Source organism: Pseudophryne corroboree, chromosome 3 (assembly GCF_028390025.1).
Source record: "Pseudophryne corroboree isolate aPseCor3 chromosome 3, aPseCor3.hap2, whole genome shotgun sequence".
NCBI lineage: Eukaryota > Metazoa > Chordata > Amphibia > Anura > Myobatrachidae > Pseudophryne > Pseudophryne corroboree.
This window is the reverse complement of record NC_086446.1, coordinates 51607767-51624887: the sequence shown is the minus strand read 5'-3', so window position 1 is coordinate 51624887 and position 17121 is coordinate 51607767. Positions and strand designations below refer to the sequence as shown.

Genomic DNA, 17121 nt, shown 5'->3' with positions numbered 1-17121 from the left:
TGAGAGACGACGCAGGGAGGGGAGGAGATGGTGTTGCTGAGAGATACAGGCGGAAGATGATGGTGTGGATGAGAGATAACTCAGGGAGGGGATGATAGTGGGGTGAGAGACAACACAGGGAGAAGAGGAGATGGTGTGGCTGAGAGGTGTAGGTGGGAGATGAGGGTGTGGCTGAGAGACACTGGGAGGAGATGATGGTGTGGCTTAGAGACACAGGGGGCAGGAGGTGAAACGAGTCTGGGTGAAACTCTGTGCATGATGATGATCTTGGTTATATTCCTACACAAACAGGCATCTTCTGGACCATTTATTTTCCTATCTGAATAGTGATTACTGACTGAAGATGCTATCTGTCCAGGGAGGACATTTCTTCAGAGGTTCCCCGTTGTGAGAAACCACCATATAGGTAAGGTGCATATGGAATGGAAAGGAATGCTCTTTGAGTGTTTAGAAACAGTTGGCCATTTGCAATGGCCACGCCCCTTGTGGTATGTGATTTTTATTGTATTGAGTGCCAAAAGGCGGTGCTAGGCACGCCCAATAGGCGGTGTTGTACACGCCTAGTAGGTGGTGCTAAGCACCCTTGTGACGGTGCAGCCCCTACTAAAATGTTCTGCGCACGCCTATGGGCAGCGAGTAGACTTTGGCTCTGTGCATGCACATGTTTCTGTAAACATGGCACCTGTGTCTTGTTCCCAGGGGACACCTCAATTGTGCCTTCACAAAACCCTGGGAAAATGGCAGCGGTGTCCACTGTTCCAGGGATTTATGTTTTCCATGCCGGACGCTCCTGCGGGACTCCAGAGGTATAAGTATAATTATATGGATGCATGGTGTGTGGTGTGGTCCCCCTGGTCCCAGAATCCCCTGTGCACCACAAACCTGGCAGCCATTGTAGACATGCCTTATGCGGATAAGTGTCTCAGCTTCAACCAATATGGAGCCTAATTCAACCTGATCACAAAAGCAAAATCTCTAATGGGCAAAACCATGTGACTGGCAGGAAGCAATGAAGAGACTGCTGGAATGTGGCGGCTTGGTACCAAATCCACACTGCTGTCTCTGGGCCCCCTTCTCTGTCTGGGCCTGGGACAGCAGTACTGGCAGTCCCCCCCTGATGGCTGACCTGCCTGGCACCACGGTCACTTGTAACTTGTGTAGTTTGAGGGTACCCAGTACTTTTAAACCAGCACTGGTGCTTGCAGAGATAAGTGCGGATGTGAGGAGAGACAGCGGGGGCATGAGACTTCAGAGAGACAGGGTAATGAGGCTGAAGAGACAGGGAGGAATGTGACGGTGAAGCCGGGGCATTTGTGTGTGAGTCTGTTTTTGTTTGTGGTGAATGAGTCATTTATTTTCCATTTTTATATTCTGTTGTCATTAATGTGTAACTGGTCTTTTAGTAAAATTGATAGGAGTGGGATTAATTTAACTCTTTCATGCATGAATTATTAAAACCTAATAAATCTACAACGTAAACAATTGCCCTATTTTCATGGGAAAGTATTTTAACTGTGAAAGTGTATTTTTACTTTTCTTGCAAAAATGTAAGTTAAAAAAAAAATGTCTGGTTTGGTTCCACTGAGAAACAAGACCACCTGGTGCTAGAACCCAGCAATTACACATCTGATTCTCCTGCAGCTATCCAAAATAGGGGATACTCGCCCCTCCAAACAAATCATTTTCTGACTTTCTGAGGAAGCTGCCAATCATGCCTTAACAGTAGCGGCTCTTGCCACGGGCAAGCAGGCTTTTTGCCCGGTGCGCCGCTACCCTGAGGGCGCTGCCGCCGTGGCAAGAGCTGCTACTAATCCTCCCTCACCGCTCCCCGGCTGCAGCGAGCGCTGTGTGCGCCCACTGCAGCCGGCATCGCTGGCTGACGCTAGAGGTCAAAATTGACCGCTAGTGTCAGTACAGCGCTGCTATGGGAGAGACGTCATGACTTCTCTCCCATAGAGAGGAGCCGGCGCCCGGAAACAGCAGCAGCAGCGGTCCGGAAGCAGGAGCGAGGCTGGTAAGTAATGGGTTTTTTTTAGGGTTTCAAAGCGGTGCTACTACAGGGGGCACTACTACAGGGGGCACATACAGCATAGCTACAAGGGGCACAGCTACTGGGGGCAGATCTACAGAGGGCACATACTGGGGGCACTGCTACAGGGGGAACAGCTACTGGGGCAAATCAACTGGGGGCACTGCTACAGGGGGCACAACTACGGTGGGAACAGCTACTGGGGCAAATTAACTGGGGGCACAGCTGCTGGGGGCACAACTACTGGGGGCACAGCTACTGGGGGCAAATCTACAGGGGGGCACAACTACTGGTGGCGCAGCTACAGGGGCCAAATCTGGGGGCAGTTACTGGGGGAATAACTGTGGCCACGACCCTCCCCTATGAAGCCACGCCCCTATTTTCCATGAACTAACTGTTTTGCCGTGGGGGGGAGCGCGAGTGGAAACTTTCGCACTGGGCGCCACAAGGTGTAGAACCGGCCCTGTGCCTTAAGGTGGAGAAACATGTAAAAGGATGGACCACTTGCACACCTCCCAACTGTACCGATTTTCGTGGGACAGTCCCGTTTTTTGGGACTGTCTCACTGTCCCACCCGCGGGTGGTAGTGTCCCACAGTGGGGGGGGGGGGGGGGGGGGGAGGACAGTCAGTAGGCTTCTTTCACTCAATGCGCTCCTTAGCATGCGCACAGTGTCTATTCACTGGAGACATGCCCCCTCAGTGATTAAAGTGGGGGCATGGCTTGCGTTCGTGGCACTTTTGTAGAGGTCACGCCACTTTTCTAGGAAAGTCCCAATTCTGGCTTTAAAGATGTTGGGAGGTATGGTTATACCTCTGACACCTTAATATGCCCCACATATTAATGCTCCACAGTATGGCTACCTTTTAAACTTCTTTCTCATTGCCAGTAGGACCTCTAGTATCTGTCTCCTCTAGAACGGTAGCCATTTTGTGTGGGACATTTTCAGCAGTAATCCATGCAGTCAGCTAGACCGCATGGAATACTGCAGACGCTGGCTGCGACAACCCGTGCAATTGCATGGCTTGTTCAACCCATAGAAGCGGCCCTGCCATGACTGTGTTACATTACTTGATTTTCTTTTTCCTACATTGCTAATTTTAAGTAATAATATTTTACAAAAATCCATGAAGCGCTCGGAGCTGGTGACATTTTCTCGGCTATTTTATTTTGACCTTAAACTTGTCCTAGGTATTAAAAGCTGCCCTAGGTGACCATACTGTACTTTTTAAGTTTGGTTGACATCTAAAGAAGAGGACGCACTAGTGATGTAATAACAGAGTTTCTATAGGAGATAATGGCGGTCATTCTGAGTTGATCGCTAGCTGCATTTGATCAGGCTAAAAAATGTCAGTTCTGCGTATGCGGCGCAATGCGCACGCATGACGTACGGGCACAACGAACGGTGTAGTTTTGCACAGGGTCTAGCGATGCATTTCAATCGCACTGCTTGCCGCAGAGTGATTGACATAAAGTGGGCGTTTCTGCGTGGCAACTGACCGTTTTCAGGGAGGGTGCGGAAAAACACCGGCGTGCCAGGAAAAATGCAGGCGTGGCTGGGCGAACACTGGGCGGGTTTGTGACGTTAAATCCGGAACTGAATAGTATGAAGTGATCGCAAGCGCTGAGTAGGTTTTGAGCTACTCTGAAACTACACAAAAAATTTTTGTAGCCGCTCTGCGATACAACCATTCGCACTTCTGCTAAGCTAAAATACACTCCCAGTGGGAGGCGGCATAGCGTTTGCACGGCTGCTCAAAACTGCTAGCGAGCGATCAACTCGGAATGACCATAAGAACAGCTGTAGTGGCCTCTATGCATGGAAGGGGTTAACCACAGTGCACTGTGCAGAGACCTGCTTATGAGAACTGGCTCATACAGGGTCAGGGTAATGACAGGACAACACAGTCATATATTTCAGGGGACAAGACAAGATTAATGACTCCATACAGATAAGACTGTGCTGACCCCAGACTCAAGGAGAAATATATATGACCTTGTTATGTTTAGGAGAAATGGAGATAATTAGAAGTAAAGTTATATAGTTGCAACTTAAGAATTGGACATCAACACAATATATCCGTATATAGGCTACAAACATCGAACATAACCCTGTTACTATTATCCCTAGGTCATTACACCTTCATCCATTGGAAAAAAAACAAATTTTCTAATAAAATTGTTAGCTAAAGTTTTTAACCAGCTACAGTGTGACGGTGAGCTGTTCCCCTGCAGTGTGTCGGTCGACGTTCACCTCTCACCTCTCATAGCCGACGTTCATCTCTCACATCAGTGGCACGTGGCGCTCCGCAGTTTCCACGCTGGTTATTGGCAATGGTGCCATTTGTCCAGTCACGATACACCGTCACCGCAGCAGCACGCGGACAGGTCACACACTGCACTGTGTCAGAGATACTGCCGACCTTGGCCCGAGAGCCAATAATAATCATACCCTTACTGCAACTCGGGTTAATCGCCCCCTTTTACCCATGACAGCAACGAGTGATATGTGAGCAGACGGCCTATCGCACGCCTTATATACCCACCGAGCCAGCGCTCGACACGTGACGTACTTCATGGGCTACACGCTGCCGACGTTACATGTAGGAGGTGGTCAGAATAATGTGACTGGACCGTGTATATATATATATATATATATATATATATATATATATATATATATAAAATATATATATATTTTTTTTTACTAAGATGCATCCTTGCTGAACTTGGAGTCTATTTATGATAAACGCATCTGATAGTGTGTCCAGGGCTGTGTATAAGCATGTGAGTATGCGCCCACTTACACATACAGACCCATTGCAGCAAGCAAATATCATCATATCTGTATTTATAAGAATTTATAGAGCGGCCAAATCTGCTATTAATCTCATTTTCAGGGACATGGGCTGTGAAAGGAGCAGGTCCCTGTGATGTGTAAGAAGTGAAATGATTGCAAAAAAGATCATGGGGCCTATTTATCACCATCCACCTCCAGGATGCGGATGACAGGTGATAAAATCGCCCCAACTCGCACTACGATAATTGATTACATTGCAGTGATGTATCAATTATCGCACGCAGGAACAGAGCTTGCGGTCAAGCTCTGTCCCTGCGATGCCTCTTCGCAGCATCATCGGGGTATTTTTCATAAAAAATACCCCAATGTCCTGCTGCGCATGCGCCGCCCCCACCAACATCGCCGCCGCTCGGTCGACCTCCCCTTGACGCAACTTCCCCCACGCGCCGCAGCCCCCCCCAGAAGACCAATATACTCACCTGTCCAGGGAGCCGGTCCACGCTGCCTCAGGAAGCTGGCGGGCACCGGGTCCTTCTCCTGCGCTGTGACCCCCGGTGCTGTAAAGTGCGCTGCCATTTTGCAGCATCACTTTACTGGACCGGGGTCACATTGCAGCATATGGGGGACCAGGCGCCCGACAACGCTCACCGGAGCAGCGGACACCGGCTCCCTGGATAGGTATGTTTTTTTTACTTTTTTTTGTTTGTTTTTTACACAGACTCTGCCGGGTCCCCGCTCAGATTTCTCTGCCAGGGGACCCGCCAGGGGCAGAGAAAGCTGGGCAAAAGGGTGCACATCACAGTGCAGCCTGAGCTGACGAGATTATCACAGGGCACACTGCTGTATTTTTTCACGTTTTTTTTTTGTAAATTTGGCCACATCACATTTCCCATTATAAGTATGGGGAATCCGATGTGGGTTACTAAAAAAAAGTGAATTAAAGGGTTTGGAGCAGTTTTTCATGAAAACTGCTCCAAATGCCCATTAATACATTCAGGTGATACTAAAATTACGTGAAAAAGGTGTGAAAACTCCCTTTTTCACATTATTTTAGTAAAAATAATGTTAATAAATAGACCCCCATGTCACTTCTCCCTCCTGGAGCGCTGGGCATGCACCAAACACTACAATAAGGTATCCGTTCACATGGTCGACCATGTTATGGTCGACAGTCATTAGGTCGACCACTATTGGTCGACATTGACATGGTCGACATGGACACATGGTCGACACATGAAAATGGTCGACACAAGAAAGGTCGACACATGAAAAAGGTCGCATGAGTTTTTTTTACTTTTTTTTCTTTTGGGGAACTTTTCCATACTTTACGGTCCACGTGAACTACAATTGGAACGGTAATCTATGCCGAGCGAAGCGAAGGCACCATGCCCGAAGCTCGCGAGCCATGCGAGGGGATGCGGTGCACTAATTGGGGTTCCCAGTCACTTTACGCAAAAAACGACACCAAAAAAAGTTTAAAAACTCATGTTGACCTTTTCATGTGTCGACCTTTTCACGTGTCGACCATGTGTCCACGTCGACCATGTCAATGTCGACCAATAGTGGTCGACCTAATGACTGTCGACCATAACATGGTCGACCATTCATACCGGAACCCTACAATAACTGGGAGTGTGGCTCCAGGTACAGCATTACCCAGAAGGCCATGCACCCTTTCCCATAAAGATGGTAGGTACAGTGCGCCAAATGGAACATAAAAAGAAAAGCAAAGGGTCAGACAGAAATGCACACATACACATTTGTTATATATATATATATTAAAGTCCAATGAATGGCATGTTAATAGAATGGTGAGAACACGCTTCTGTAACTTGTCAAAATCCTAAGGCTCTAGGAAATAACGAATGTCTATGTATTTTTATTTTAAAAATAATTTCTGATAATCACCACATGATAAAACCACCACCAGCAGCAGCAGCATCGCCCTGATACTGAGTTTGTGGACTCTCACTGAAATCTCTTTCTATTAAAATAAGAGAAGAGAATGCAAGCAATGGATCTGTGCTGCACTTATAGGGCCTGATTCAGCTGTGGTTGGAGGCGCTGTCAGTTCCTTGGAAGCAGCAGTGATAGCGCTGTATGGCGATGCAGCAGGAAACGTCTATTACATGCAGATGCTGCCTGCTGCAGCAGTGATACCACCTGCATCCTAGGATGAGCATCAGATAACAGGGCACCCACCCATCACAGAGGTCAGGAAATCTCTGTCCTCTACCCTACCCTTATATGGAGGCCTCCTCCCCACCCCCCAGATGGCAGCGGACTGCCAATCACTGACAGTGTGATGACGGGTTACTGGCTACGTGGCACCGCGCACACACAGAGCAGGTCCTGTGCATACACACGGTAATGATAATCAGTATTTTCTCTAACGTCCTAGTGGATGCTGGGGACTCCGTCAGGACCATGGGGAATAGCGGCTCCGCAGGAGACAGGGCACAAAAGCAAGCTTTTAGGATCACATGGTGTGTACTGGCTCCTCCCCCTATGACCCTCCTCCAAGCCTCAGTTAGGTTTTTGTGCCCGGCCGAGAAGGGTGCAATCTAGGTGGCTCTCTTAAAGAGTTACTTAGAAAAAGTTTTTAGGTTCTTTATTTTCAGTGAGTCCTGCTGGCAACAGGCTCACTGCATCGAGGGACTTAGGGGAGAGATTTTCAACTCACCTGCGTGCAGGATGGATTGGATTCTTAGGCTACTGGACATAGCTCCAGAGGGAGTCGGAACACAGGGCTCGCCCTGGGGTTCGTCCCGGAGCCGCGCCGCCGACCCCCCTTGCAGACGCTGAAGATGAAGAGGTCCGGAACCAGGCGGCAGAAGACTCTCAGTCTTCATCAGGTAGCGCACAGCACTGCAGCTGTGCGCCATTGTTGTCAGCACACTTCACACAGCGGTCACGGAGGGTGCAGGGCGCTGGGGGGGGCGCCCTGGGCAGCAATGTATAATACCTGTATGGCGAAAAATACATCACATATAGCTCTTGAGGCTATATGGATGTATTTAACCCCTGCCAGATATCTAAAACTCCGGAGAAGAAGCCCGCCGAAAAGGGGGCGGGGCCTATTCTCCTCAGCACACAGCGCCATTTTCCCTCACAGAAAGGCTGGTGGGAAGGCTCCCATGCTCTCCCCTGCACTGCACTACAGAAACAGGGTTAAAACAGAGAGGGGGGGCACTGATTTGGCGATATGTATATATATTAAAATGCTATAAGGGAGGAACACTTATATAAAGGTTGTCCCTGGATAATTATAGCGTTTTGGTGTGTGCTGGCAAACTCTCCCTCTGTCTCCCCAAAGGGCTAGTGGGTCCTGTCCTCTATCAGAGCATTCCCTATGTGTGTGCTGTATGTCGGTACGTGTGTGTCGACATGTATGAGGAAAATATTGGTGAGGAGGCGGAGCAAATTGCCTGTAATGGTGATGTCACTCTCTAGGGAGTCGACACCGGAATGGATGGCTTATTTATGGAAATTACGTGACAATGTCAACACGCTGCAAGCCGGTTGACGACATGAGAGGGCCGGCGAACAAATTAGTATCTGTCCAGGCGTCTCAAACACCGTCAGGGGCTGTAAAATGCCCATTTACCTCAGTCGGTCGACACAGACCCAGACACGGACACTGATTTCAGTGTCGACGGTGAAGAAACAAACGTATTTTCTTTTAGGGCCACACGTTAAGGGCAATGAAGGAGGTGTTACATATTTCTGATACTCCAAGTACCACAAAAAAGGGTATTATGTGTGAGGTGAAAAAACTACCTGTAGTTTTTCCTGAATCAGATAAATTAAATGAAGTGTGTGATGATGCGTGGGTTTCCCCCGATAGAAAATTATTGGCGGTATACCCTTTCCCGCCAGAAGTTAAGGCGCGGTGGGAAACACCCCTCAGGGTGGATAAGGCGCTCACACGCTTATCAGAACAAGTGGCGGTACCATCTACGGATAGGGCCGTACTTAAGGAGCCAGCTGATAGGAGGCTGAAAAATATCCTAAAAAGTATACACACACATGCTGGTGTTATACTGCGACCAGCGATCGCCTCAGCCTGGCAGGGCCGTTTCTTGGGGCAGGCGAGCAGTGCAACCGCACTGGGCGCCCGCCGCGGCACTAACTGTGGCTCCCTGCTTCCCCCTCCTATTTCTCCCCGAGTAACCCGCTCGGGGGGCGGAGTTTCACGGAATGACGCGGTTGAGTCGTTACGTCACGACGCAACCCCGTCACTCCGCGAAACTCCCCCCCCCCCCCCCCCCCCCGAGCGGAGTACAGAGGGGGATCCAAGTTAGGAAGAGGGAAATGCCGGCATGAGGAGCGACTGGTGAGGCGGGCCGAAGAGCGGTAATCGCCTCTATAAGTATTCTCTCTCTCTCTCTCAATGTGTAAAATGGGGACACCTGCCGTAATGTGTGAAATGCGGACTCTTGCCTGCCGTAGTGTGAGGATTTAATGTATCAAGGGCATTGCGGTGTGTGGCATAATATGGTGCAGGGGGCATTACTGTGTGGGGCTTAATATGGTAGAATTTTTTTTTCCTGTGGTGGTCGTGATCTGTTGGAGCAGGGTCAAAAACTGGATTGTGAGGTAGTCTTTTCAGACGAGGCCATGCCCATTTAAATGAGGCCACACCCATTTAGATTAGGTCACGCCCCCTTGCCGGGTGTGCGCGCACGTTTTCTTTTTCATCTAGGTGTGTGTGTGTGTGGGGGGGGCACATTTTTTTATGTCATGGGGGGGCGCATTTTTAAATCTCGCACTGGGAGCCAAATTGGCTAGAAACAGCCCTGCAGCCTGGATGTGCAGAGCTGAGGTGGCTTGGTCGGATTCCCTGACTAAAAATATTGATACCTTTGACAGGGACAGTATTTTATTGACTATAGAGCATTTAAAGGATGCATTTCTATATATGCGAGATGCGCAGAGGGATATTTGCACTCTGGCATCAAGAGTAAATGCGATGTCCATATCTGCAAGAAGATGTTTATGGACACGACAGTGGTCAGGTGATGCAGATTCCAAACGGCACAAAGATGTATTGCCGTATAAAGGGGAGGAGTTATTTGGGGTCGGTCCATGGGACCTGGTGGCCAGGGCAACTGCTGGAAAATCCACCGTTTTTTACCCTAAGTCACATCTCTGCAGAAAAAGACACCGTCTTTTCAGCCTCAGTCCTTTCGTCCCTATAAGAGTCATATCTGCCCAGGGATAGAGGAAAGGGAAGAAGACTGCAGCAGGCAGCCCATTCCCAGGAACAGAAGCCCTCCACCGCTTCTACCAAGTTCTCAGCATGACGCTGGGACCGTACAGGACCCCTGGATCCTACAAGTAGTATCCAAGGGGTACAGATTGGAATGTCGAGAGGTTTCCCCCCTCGCAGGTTCCTGTAGTCTGCTGTACCAATGTCTCCCTCCGACAGGGAGGCAGTATTGAAAACAATTCACAAGCTGTATTCCCAGCAGGTGATAATAAATTTACCCCTCCGACAACAAGGAAAGGGGTATTACTCCACACTATATGGTGGTACTGAAGGCTAGGTGAGACCTATTCTAAATCTGAAAAATTTGAACACTTACAAGGGTTCAAATCCAGATGGAGTCACTCAGAGCAGTGATAGCAAAGAACAAGGGGACTATATGGTGTCCCGGGACATCAGGGATGCTTACCTCCATGTCCCAAAATTTGCCTTTTCTCACCAAGGGTACCTCAGGTTCGTGGTACAGAACTGTCTCTATCAGTTTCAAGACGATGCCGTTGGATTGTCCAAGGCACCCCGGGTCCTTACCAAGGTAATGACCGAAAGGAGGATTCGTCTTCAAAGAAAATGGACGACCTCCTGATAAGAACAAGGTCCAGAGAACAGTTGGAGGTCGGAGTAGCACTATCTCAAGTAGTTCTACGACAACACGGGTGGATTCTAAATATTCCAAAACCGCAGTTGTTCCGACGACACGTCTGCTGGTCCTAGGGATGATTCTGGACACAGTCCAGGAAAAGGTGTTTCTCCCAGAGGAGAAAGCCAGGGAGTTATCCGAGCTAATCGGGATCCTCCTAAAACCAGGAAAAGTGTCAGTGCATCATTGCACAAGAGTCCTGGTAAAAATGGTGGCTTATTACGAAGCGCTTCCATTCGGCAGATTTCACGCAAGAACTCTTCAGTGGGATCTGCTGGACAAATGGTCCGGATCGCATCTTCAGATGCATCAGCGGATAACCCTATATCCAAGGACAAGGGTGTCTCTCCTGTGGTGAATACAGAGTGCTCATCTTCTAGAGGGCCGCAGATTCGGCATTCAGGATTGGATGCTCGTGACCACGGAGGCCAGCCTGAGAGGCTGGGAAACAGTCACACAAGGAGTGTGATCAAGTCTGGAGAATTCTCTCCACATAAATATACTGGAGCTAAGAGCAAATTTATAATGCTCTAAGCTTAGCAAGACCTCTGCTTCAAGGTCAGCCGGTATTGATCCAGTGGGATAACATCACGGCAGTCGCCCACGTAAACAGAAAGGGCGGCACAAGAAGCAGGAGGGCAGTGGCAAAACTGCAAGGATTTTTCGCTAGGCGGAAAATCATGTGATAGCACTGTCAGCAGTGTTCATTCCGGGAGTGGACGACTGGGAAGCAGACTTCCTCAGCAGGCACGACCTCCACCCGGGAGAGTGGGAACTTCATCGGGAAGTTTTCCGCATGATTGTGAACCGTTGGGAAAGACCAAAGGTGGACATGATGGCGTCCCGCCCGAACAAAAAAATGGGACAGGTATTGCGCCAGGTCACGAGACCTTCAGGCGATAGCTGTGGACGTCCTGGTAACACCGTGGGTGTAACAGTCGGTGTATGTGTTCCCTTCTCTGCTTCTCATAACCAAGGTATTGAGAATTATAAGACATAGAGGAGTAAGAACTATACTCGTGGCTCCGGATTGGCCAAGAGGGACTTGGTAACCGGAACTTCAAGAGATGCTCACAGAGGACTAATGGCCTCGGGAGCTAAGAAGGGATTTGCTTTCAGCAAGTACCATGTCTGTTCCAAGAGGAACCGTGGCATCGGCCTTTAAGAAAGGACCTGCTCCAGCAGGGACCTTGTCTGTTCCAAGACTTACCGCGACTGCGTTTGACGGCATGGCGGTTTGAACGCCGGATCCTAAGGGAAAAGGCATTCCGGAAGAGGTCATACCTACCCTGGTCAAAGCCAGGAAGGAGGTGACCGCACAACGTTATCACCACATGTGGTAAAAATATGTTGCGTGGGTGAGGCCAGGAGGGCCCCACGAAAAAATTTCAACTAGGTCGATTTCTGCACTTCCTGCAAACAGGAGTGTCTATGAGCCTCAAATTGGGGTCCATTAAGGTTCAAGTTTCGGCCCTATAGATTTTCTTCCAGAAAGAATTGGCTTCAGTTCCTGAAGTCCAGACGTTTGTCAAGGGAGTATTGCATATACAGCCCTTGTGTGCCTCCAGTGGCACCGTGGGATCTCAACGTAGTGTTGGGATTCCTCAAATCATATTGGTTTGAACCACTCAAATCTTTGGATTTGAAATATCTCACATGGAAAGTGACCATGCTGTTGGCCCTGGCCTCGGCCAGGCGATTGTCAAAATTGGCGGCTTTGTCTTACAAAAGCCCATATTTGATTTTCCATTCGGACAGGGCAGAACTGCGGACTCGTCCCCAGTTTCTTCCTAAGGTGGTGTCAGCGTTTCACCTGAAACAACCTATTGTGGTGCCTGCGGCTACTAGGGACTTGGAGGACTCCAAGTTGCTAGACGTTGTCAGGGCCCTGAAAATATATATATATATATATATATATAATTCCAGGACGGCTGGAGTCAGAAAGTCTGACTTGCTGTTTATATTGTAGGCACCCAAAAAGCTGGGTGTTCCTGCTTCTAAGCAGACTATTGCTCGTTGGATTTGTAGTACAATTCAGCTTGCACATTCTGTGGCAGGCCTGCCACAGCCAAAATCTGTAAATGCCCATTCCACAAGGAAGGTGGGCTCATCTTGGGCGGCTGCCCGAGGGGTCTCGGCTTTACAACTTTGCCGAGCAGCTACTTGGTCAGGGGCAAACACGTTTGCTAAATTCTACAAATTTGATACCCTGGCTGAGGAGGACCTGGAGTTCTCTCATTCGGTGCTGCAGAGTCATCCGCACTCTCCCGCCCGTTTGGGAGCTTTGGTATAATCCCCATGGTCCTGACGGAGTCCCCAGCATCCACTAGGACGTTAGAGATAATAAGATTTTACTTACCGATAAATCTATTTCTCATAGTCCGTAGTGGATGCTGGGCGCCCATCCCAAGTGCGGATTGTCTGCATTACTTGTACATAGTTATTGTTACAAAAAAATCGGGTTATTATTGTTGTGAGCCATCTTTTTTAGAGGCTACTTCATTGTTATCATACTGTTAATTGGGTTCAAATCACAAGTTGTATGGTGTGATTGGTGTGGCTGGTATGAGTCTTACCCGGGATTCAAGATCCTTCCTTATTGTGTACGCTCGTCCGGGCACAGTACCTAACTGAGGCTTGGAGGAGGGTCATAGGGGGAGGAGCCAGTACACACCATGTGATCCTAAAAGCTTGCTTTTGTGCCCTGTCTCCTGCGGAGCCGCTATTCCCCATGGTCCTGACGGAGTCCCCAGCATCCACTACGGACTATGAGAAATAGATTTATCGGTAAGTAAAATCTTATTTTTTTGCACATCCTTTAGTAATAGCTAGCTACGGGATCTGAATCACCCGTATAATGTAATGTCATAGGTATTGCTCTGGCAGATTGATGTAACCAAGATATTTCATATATATTTGTCCAGATCTGTGACTCTATGACTCATTTGCTAACGCTGGGCGTGGCGCTGGGCATGGCTAGGAGCTTTGAGTCATAGAGTCACAGATCTGGATAGGAGAGACAAGGCCTGCACGTGTGGTGGTGGTGCGCTCAGCTACGGTGTACCATTAAGAATCTAGCCGCCCGTACGCTGTACCCGCGGCCCGCCACTCACACACACCATAGCCGCCGTTAGTGGCTATATTACGGTAAAAGCCACCGATGTGCTCCTCCTCCCCTTCCCAGCCTGCTGCTGTGTAAGGGAAGGAGAGGAGAGCACAGCGCGGTCCCATCCCTCAGTGCTGTTCAGTCAGACTTTGGTCTCCGGCCACGGCGTGTATCTTGTCAACTGAGCACCGGTTTGTTAGCCAATCAGAGCTCGTGGACTGGCAGCCAATCAGGAACCGTGGCTGCTGGTTTGCGAGCTCTGATTGGTTAACGAACCAGTGCTGAGTTGAGAAAATACACGTCGCGGCCAGAGACCACCGGAGTCTGACTGAGCAGCACTGAGGGTTGGGCCCGCGCTCCACTCTCCTCTCCGTCCCCCGACCCTGACACAGCAGCAGCGGGTGAGCAGCGGGAGAAAGGTGGGAGGTGTGGGGTGGGTGGGGCATATGCATAACTGGCATTGTGGGGCATATCTGGCACTGTGGGGCACAGGTATAACTGGCACTGTGAAGCATATGTATATCTGGCATTACGGGGCATATCTGGCACTGTGGTGCATATGTGTATCTGGCACTATACACTGTGGAGGGTGCGCGTCACCGTGATGTCATGGCAGTGCTGTGGGGAGACTGCAACTCCTGGCATGCCTTGCACGGCCGGGAAACAACACAGTGGTTGCTGTTTCTGGTGCAGAGTGAGAGTCTGTAGTGTGCAGTGTGCGGGGACAATGAAGCTGGTGAGAGGCTAATACCATATACTGTTATGAGGGATAAGTCCCCAGCACGCACACTGTCTATGTGATGTTATATATGGGAAAGGGGCTGTATAGTGATATATATATATATATATATATATATATATATATATATGGGGGAGATGTACTAAGCCTGTAAAGTGATAAATTTCACAGTGATAAACTGCCAGCCAATCAACTCCTAACTGCCATGTTACAGGCTGTGTTTGAAAAATGACAGTTAGGAGCCGATTGGCTGGTACTTTATCACCGTGATATTTATCACTTTTCAAGGCTTAGTACATCTGGCCCATATATGAGGAATAATCTCCTAACACACACACACTGTGTATGTGGTATTTACCATTCCGAGTTGTTCGCTCGCTAGCTGCTTTTAGCAGCATTGCACACGCTAGGCCGCCGCCCTCTGGGAGTGAATCTTAGTTTAGCAGAATAGCGAACGAAAGATTAGCAGAACCGCTACTAAATAATTCCTTGCAGTTTCTGAGTAGCTCCAGACCTACTCCTAGATTGCGATCAGCTCAGACTGTTTTGTTCCTGCTTTGACGTCACAAACACGCCCTGCGTTCGGCCAGCCACTCCCCCATTTCCCCAGCCACTCCTGCGTTTTTACCTGGCAAGCCTGCGTTTTTTAGCACACTCCCTGAAAACGGCCAGTTTCCGCCCAGAAACACCCACTTCCTGTCAATCACACTACGATCATTCGATCAATGAAAAAACGTTGCTCGAGCTTGTGTAAATCTACCAAGTTTTGTGTTCATTTACTTAGTGCATGCGCGCTGCGTACCATGCGCATTTTCCACCTAATCGCTGCGTTGCGAAAAACGGCAACAAGCAAACAACTCGGAATGACCACCATTGTCTTTATACCTATATTATGTACACATAACATATTATTAACACACTAGGTCATTCATCGTGCCCTGCATCCGCTCTTCACAGCGTTGCAAGGGCCTACGCCCCCTTGACCATCGCACGCCCTTTGGCCGTAAAATATTTAACCAGTAACAACATTATGCTTGAAGGTAATACTCCATATAATACAAATATAGCCTGCCCAAAGGACATGCAGGGGTTAAAAGGGTGTAGCCCCTTGCAACAGTGTGAAGAGCGCCCGTAGGGCGCGATGAATCACCTAGTTACTAAATAACAGCACCACATGTAATGAAACACAATTCACACAACATATAACACATAGAGTTCTCACATAAATATCAGTGTCTAAGCCAGGGGTGGCCAATTATTTCAGCTGACGGGCCACTTGACATTTCCTGTCAGTATCCGAGGGCCACATACAAAATAGCAGCTCGCCCCACTTGCCAAAAATATAGGGACGTGGCTTCATGTGGAAGGGGTGTGGGCAAAAAATAATACAGATTCATATTAGGCTGCACAATAGTCTCCATTATTCAAATTGCGCCACACAGCACCACTTACACACATTACACCAGGTAGAGCCCCTTTACACACATTACGGCAGGTAGAGAGCCTTTTTACACATTAACATTTTATTTAGGATAATTATTGTGCAGCAAGCAAATTATCCAGTGTCTTATGGCCCCTGGGGAAAGGTGTGACACGGTGACAGAACACGGTGGGGGTGACACAGTGACAGAACACAGGGAGTGTGACACAGTGACAGAACACGGTGGGGGTGACACGGTGACAGAACACGGGGGGTGTGACACAGTGACAGAACACGGTGGGGGTGACACAGTGACAGAACACGGGGGGTGTGACACAGTGACAGAACACGGTGGGGGTGACACGGTGACAGAACATGGGGGGTGTGACACGGTGACAGAACACGGTGGGGGTGACACGGTGATAGAACATGGGGGGTGTGACACGGTGACAGAACACGGGGAGGGGGGGTGACAGTGACAGAACACGGGTGTGTGACACGGTGACAGAACATGGTGGGGGTGACACGGTGACAGAACACGGGGAGGAGGGGGTGACAGTGAGAGAACATGGGGGTGACATGGTGACAGAACACGGGAGGGGTTGGTACAGCGAGAGCTAAAGATCTCTCCCCCAAACCTAAAAACAGTCTGACGCCACTGCCCGCACACACAAATATACACACACACACACACACACACACTTACTTTCTTTCACTTTTCCCATTAACTTACTGATCTGGCTGGCAGTGGCAGGAAGGATGGATCTGTAGCAGTCTGGCTCTTGTCCCATGTAGCTCCGCCCCCTGAGGTTCCGTGTAGCCCCGCCCCCTCATCGGCACGTAGTCCCGCCCCCTTCTCGGCTGAACACAGCCGTTGTCACTGGGGACTCTGGAGGAGGCTGCTACAACGCAGCAGCAGGAGCAGCAGGGGAGAGAGGCGCCGCTGGCAGCTTGGAGGTATTGCAGTGCAGAGCAATGACAAGCAGCTCTGCCGGTCGGGCCGCTTGTCATTGCTCGCTGGTGGGAGGCAGTGTGCCGGGCAGGATCGGTTTGCGGGCCGCATCCGGCCCGCGGGCCGTATTTTGCCCACCCCTAGTCTAAGCTGTTCTGTAAACCGCTGTT

General features: G+C 49.4%; 1 protein-coding gene across 1 annotated transcript in view; it reads right to left on the bottom strand.

Annotated features, from left to right (window-relative positions):
• The window catches only part of LOC135054707 (uncharacterized), a 101054-nt gene extending 84262 nt beyond the window's left edge, over nucleotides 1-16792 (bottom strand). The window contains exon 1 of the mRNA XM_063957990.1: nucleotides 16733-16792. The gene's annotated coding sequence lies outside the window, so the exon portion shown is untranslated. The remainder of the gene's footprint in view (nucleotides 1-16732) is intronic.
• Between the last annotated feature and the right edge of the window lie 329 nt (nucleotides 16793-17121).